Below are 6,118 nucleotides of genomic sequence, written 5' to 3' on the forward strand. Positions count from 1 at the left end.
AGCAAATAAAACATGATAGGGAAAAAAACGGAATGATCAAGATTAATGGGGCTCTAACTGGATCCATTTTGCTATGGGTCCCCCAGCCCTCAATCACATTTGAGATTTCAGGGATGCATCCACAGAATCAATTAACCAATATGCCACACAGAACTGATTTGTTACATACCACCCCTCCTTTGCCCTCCGCCTCCAGCATACTCCCTAGAATAGTACAGACAGGGAAGACCTAACTATTGGGAAGAATCCCTAATACTTCCAGGGTAGAATTCTGGCTAGTCCAAAAAGGGTCCTTCTTTTAAGGGTTTTGGGAAACTAGACACTGCAATTTTATTAGTGTCAGTGACATTTGTTTGGAGCAAATTCAGCTCCAGGAGCTGCACAGTTGAATGCAGGAGGAGTTCCATCAATTGCCCCAATTCCTTCCATTGTGGCAGCTTGGACAAAGTGTTCAGGTGTTGGTGGGGTCAATCCCAAAGTTACATCTGGCATCATAGTGGCAGGTCCTGGAGGAGCTGGGGTACCAGCTGGCGCAGGAGCAGGGGGCATGGCGCCTGTATTATTTATGCCCATAGCACCCCCCATAGTCGTCTGGCCCATCCTTATCTCTTGCTCTTTCACATCAGGGAAGGTCCCCTTGAATCCTTCCTGCTGTTGCTACATCATCTCTTCTTGTTGCCGCCACATTTCTTCCTCACGGTGCCTACGTTTCTCTTTCTGCCTGAGCTCCAGTTGCTTTCTTTTTTGCACCTCTTATTTGTGCAGCTCTTCATTCTTCGAAGTTCTTGGTGCCTCATCAAATCCTGCCTCATTAGCATGACTTGGTGCTCATGACGAGCAGCCTCCATCTCCATTTCCAGCTTCTCACGAGCCCCCTTGATGTTGCGGTCCACCTGGTCCTACTGCTGTTTTTCCATCTCATTGAATGCCTTCCAACGCATAGCATACTCATACTCAAAGGAACCAGGCTGTGCAAATCTGGGTGGCTGCTCTTGCTCCTTGTGAAATTGCTGGTTCTTTAAAACCAGCTTCTCTGGAAGCCCTTCTTCATTATCTAACTGGTCCATCGGCTCCACAGTCACAGGCCGAGGAAATGTGGTTAGCTGGAAAGAACCTTCACTGCATCTGTCCAGAGCTTTCCGAGCAGCTGGCTTCCCTGAGAACTCAACAATGCCTTTTCCTGAGGGTCTTCCTCGATCATCCACAATGACTACGGCCCTCTCCACCTGGCCAAACACAGAAAAAGCTTCTTCCAGCAGTTCGTTAGACACGTACTGAGGAAGGTTTCGAACAGTAAGGGATGCACTATGATAGGAAAAGCGCACACGCAGCTGTTTTCCACGGAGTGGCATATTGTCCAGCTCTACTTTGGCAATTTCCGCCAGGGTTTGTGTTTCCAAGCGGATAAAGCCAAAGCCTTTATCCTTATGAATGAAAACTTTGCCTGCCTTCCCATATTTCTCAAAAAAGTTTCCTTATTTCCTCCTCAATGATGTCAGGAGGGAGATTGCCCACAAAGAGACAGCTACATTGGGTGAAGGTCTTCTGGTTTCCTAAAATTCTTCAGGTCAATAATCAAGCCTTCATTTTGGCTGCTGGTCTGTTGCCCATTTGCAGGTTTTGGTGGTGGAGGTGGCTGCTGCTGTTGCTGCTGATGGTGCTGATGGTGGAGATGCTGATGATGTTTCCTTGGAGTATGGTTTTGTTTCTTCAAATTAAAGGTTTTATTGCTCTGCATTTTTGCACCCCTCTACACACAGTCCTTTCCTTAGAGTAACGGCGACCGAGTGATTACTTTTTAAAATGATTTTTCAAGCTCCTTGTCAAGGCATGCTTTGATACTATTACTTGGGAAGCCAAATTACCTGGTAAGTTTTAGTACTTTTACATATAAAGGTTTTTTAGTTATGTTCAATATTTATATATGAGTTCAAGATGCTAACTGGCCTCAGATTTCAGGCTGATTTTAAACCTGAATATATGCAAGTTGCATAAAATGATGTCTTTTTCTCACTTTTGGATATAAGCTTACAGAGAAATTACAGTACAGAAAGCAGGACAATGTGGTAGATTTTTCAATAATCTTTAGTTTCTCTTTATTCTGGTAGTATATCCTGCTTCTTAACTTTTAAAGCTTAAGAATGCCAATATATTTTTAAAAAATGACTGTACTTAGCAAAATCTCTGGTGAGTGTCTAAAATTTGGAGGACAAATTTGCTGAGCCATAAAATTCTGGGATGAGTCTGGAAACCACTCATTTAATCAGAGGCAAACAAACTGAAGTTTCCTCACTAGACATCTAAAAGAAAGGATTGATTCAAATCTCATGATTAATTTACTTTCTCCTTTGCAGAGTTTACTTTGAGTGGAGTTATTGGAATCCATGCTCTGTTCCACAACTGTAAAGTTAAATGTCTTTTTCACATTATTAAGCAGAACCCAAGTTTTTGGTCTAAAAGGGCTATGGACTCTCAGGTTGAAGTATGTATTACTGTACTACTCATTCATTTAGCAATCTCATCTTCATATTTTTGTTAAAGATAGAATCATTAAGAGGAATGATTCTCTTTGGATTTTAGTTGCTTTGGTTGCATTGCACATATTGATGATTGAATCTTACATTTGGCCGTAAGGAATTAAAGGGCCAATTGGATATATTGAGATTCTGTAGTTTTCTTGTTTTTTTTTTTTTAATTCAGTATGTAATTTATTAGTTTTAGTTGCAAATAATTTTTTAAGTTTATATTCAATGGACATATTTCAGAGATATGTTAGTATACTAGCTTTCTGGTTGATTTTTTTTAGTCATATTTTATTTATTAATATATTCAAACATTTGAAATATTAATTGTTCTTTTTTAATTAATTAATTTATTTTTTATTCTAAACAAATGGGATACATGTTGTTTCTCTGTTTGTACATGGAGTAAAGGCATACCTTTTGTGTAATCATAAATTTACATAGGGTAATGTTGGTTGATTCATTCTGTTATTTTTTTCCCTTCCCCCCACCCCTCCCACCCCTCTTTTCCCTCTATACAGTCCTTCCTTCCTCCATTCTTGTCCCCCTCCCTAACCCTAACTCTAACCCTAAAATTAACCCCTCCCACACCCCTTATGTGTCATCATCCACTTATCAGCGAGATCATTCTTCCTCTGGTTTTTTGAGATTGGCTTATCTCACTTAGCATGATATTCTCCAATTTCATCCATTTGCCTGCAAATGCCATAATTTTATCATTCTTTATGGCATAGTAATATTCCATTGTATATATATATATATACCACAGTTTCTTTATCTATTCATCAATTGAAGGGCATCTAGGTTGGTTCCACAATCTGTCTATTGTGAATTGAGCAGCTATGAACATTGATGTGACTGTATCTCTGTAATATGCTGATTTTAAGTCCTTTGGGTATAGGCCAAGGAGTGGGATAGCTGGGTCAAATGGTGGTTCCATTCCAAGTTTTCTAAGGAATCTCCACACTGCTTTCCAGATGTTTGTTTTTGTTTTTAAAAGAAACTTCATTATAAAAAACATAGTAACAAGAAGTGCTCAAGTTCATGTAGATCATAGTATTTTGGTACTGTGGCACTTAATACCTGTATGCTGGATGCACTTTTTCATTCAGCTATGTTTACTACTGGTCTTGAGTTAGACATCAAAGAAATCCCTGATTGTACTGGTTGTCCCATGTTATTTCACTAGTAATGCTCTGTCATGATCCCCATGATTTTGTGCTATCTTTAATGTGGAGTATTGTAAAAACACTTTACTTGTGTGTATGTTGCTTTAGAGTTTACAAGGGTTTTCACATTTGACTCTTACTTTAAGTGCATGAGGATGGTAGGTATTGGTTGTTAATATTATTTCACAAATAAAACTGCAGCCAAGAGATTTGCCTGAGGTTGCACAGTAAGTGTTGGAATTAAGACTTGAACCTGGAATTGACTTCAGTAGATAGAATTCTGTTTTCCTGATTATCTTCTGCAGAACATTACCAGTAAGATATTCATGAAGAAGATCCTAACTTAATGGTCAACTGAGTTTGTGAAAGCATGTATAAAATATGTCCAAGTAGGTGTTACAGTACAGTGCAGTTTACCTTTGTTCAACCTGATTTTCTTTTTAATTTTTTTATTTTTACAGATTGCATTTTGGTTCATTGTACGCAAATGGGGTACAACTTTTTGTGTTTGGTTGTACACAATGTAGAATCACACCATTCATGTAACCATACATGTACATAGGGTAATGATGTTGGTCATGGGTTTTCTTAATTTATTTGAATATAGAACCTTTTAAAGGTAATGCCCTTTAGAGTCTAATAGATTAGACTGTGAGAGATTCTAAAAGATTTCTCTCTTCTGTCTATTCTTTTTGCAACACTGGGGATTGAACCCAGGGGTGCTCTACCTCTAAGCTAAACCCTCAGCACCTCCACCTTTTTTAAAAGGTAGAGACAATGTCTCACTAAGCTCCTGAAGCTGACCCTGAACTTGTAATCCTCCTGTCTTAGTTGCTGGGATTACAAGTGTGTGTCACTGTGCACAGCAGACATTAGTGTTTCTTAAAGTACACTCTAGGAGAATGGTAGAATAGTAACTTTCAACCTGTGCTACCCTAATCTCGGGTGGAACATTTTTGTATGATGCCTTGTAATTTAAACTTCCTACTTTATTGTAAATGCCACCTAGCTTTCTAAAAATACACCAAAATGATCCATTGACTAAGCAAAGCTGAACAGATTACTTACTACCATATGTGCAATCACTCCATGAACAGGGTCTTGCTAGTGTCAGAGAGGAAGAATGTAGGCAGGCTATTTAAGATTTAAGATTTTTGGCTTAAGGTGCATTGATTTGGAGGCTTGATGACAAATTCAGGTTTAGTGTTTTAATGTGAATCTTGAAATTATTAAAATTAAAGTTATTTAATGCTATAGTTCTGAGAAGGGAATATTTACTTTGAGGATAAGTTCAGTAGTGTTCAGATAAATGAGGAAATTCTTGAAATAAATAATAAAATTATTTGCAACTTTAGCTTCTTGGGCAACTTTCCTAGACTACTAATGCCATGTGAATGAAGCTGACTGAGTAGTTGCTGAGAGGAACAGTAAGCTGTCTGGGTACAGATGGTTTCATTCTTGGTTTTCCCCCTTGTGACAATATGAAATATATATTTGGTTTCTGTCCCTGGTTCCTGAGAGAATTCCTAAAACCTGTGTAATTTCCCTAGTGATGGGGCGATAGGAGCATCTTTTGTTATAATATTTTCTCTTGGTTTTTGATATAAGAGCTTAAACATTTGGCATCATTGGAATGACTGGTGAATGTCTTTTTGTTTATTAATGGAATGAGTGGTAGCTAAAAACCCCCAGCATGGATGAGGGCTGGTTGCCAGAGGAACCAATCATGTGTTCAGAAGGTGGGAACATTCAGTTTTACTTTTCCAGGAGAGGACAGGGCCTGGAGATTGAATTTTGTCCCTCATGGCCAGTGATTAAATCCATCCTACCTCCATAAAAACTCAACAACTTTTCTCTGTGGTCAACTTTATTTTCAAGATTATCTATTTCATCTTCATTGCCTGAAACTGTCTTCCAAGATATTCTTGGAAGCATCTAGTCTGTTAGTGATGTTAGTGATGCTTTCCATTGAATTTTTAATTTTGTTGATTGATTCCTTCATTTTGAGGATTTCTGCTTGATTTTTCTCCACACTTTATCTTTTTTTGATCTTTCACTTCCTGTATTTTCTCTCTGATTTAACTCCTTACATTGACCTTTACCTCACAGATCAGTTTAACTATGTACATTGTAAATGTCTCTATCTGACGTTTCTTCCACTGTGATGTCAATGAATTTGTTATTGAAGTATCTTGGTTTGTTTGGGGTGATTTGCTCCCTTCCTTTTTTTATGTTTGTGTGTCTACCCATCTAACACTATGGATGTGAGGCAGTAGAATTTGTACCCTGTGGACTTATAATGTCCCTAAAGGTTTTCAGGTTCAGATATGTAAACGAAAGGAGTGCACAATCTTTTCAATGAAATAATATCAGAAAATTTCCAAAACCTAAAGATGAAATGGAAAATCAAATACAAGAGGACCCCAA

The 6,118-nt window shown here is 38.3% G+C and overlaps 1 pseudogene; it reads right to left on the reverse strand.

The window, feature by feature from the left end:
* Positions 1 to 339: 339 nt before the first annotated feature.
* LOC124976599 (non-POU domain-containing octamer-binding protein-like) lies at positions 340 to 1,738 on the reverse strand (annotated as a pseudogene).
* Between the last annotated feature and the right edge of the window lie 4,380 nt (positions 1,739 to 6,118).

The sequence above is a fragment of the Sciurus carolinensis genome, chromosome 2, assembly GCF_902686445.1.
Source record: "Sciurus carolinensis chromosome 2, mSciCar1.2, whole genome shotgun sequence".
NCBI lineage: Eukaryota > Metazoa > Chordata > Mammalia > Rodentia > Sciuridae > Sciurus > Sciurus carolinensis.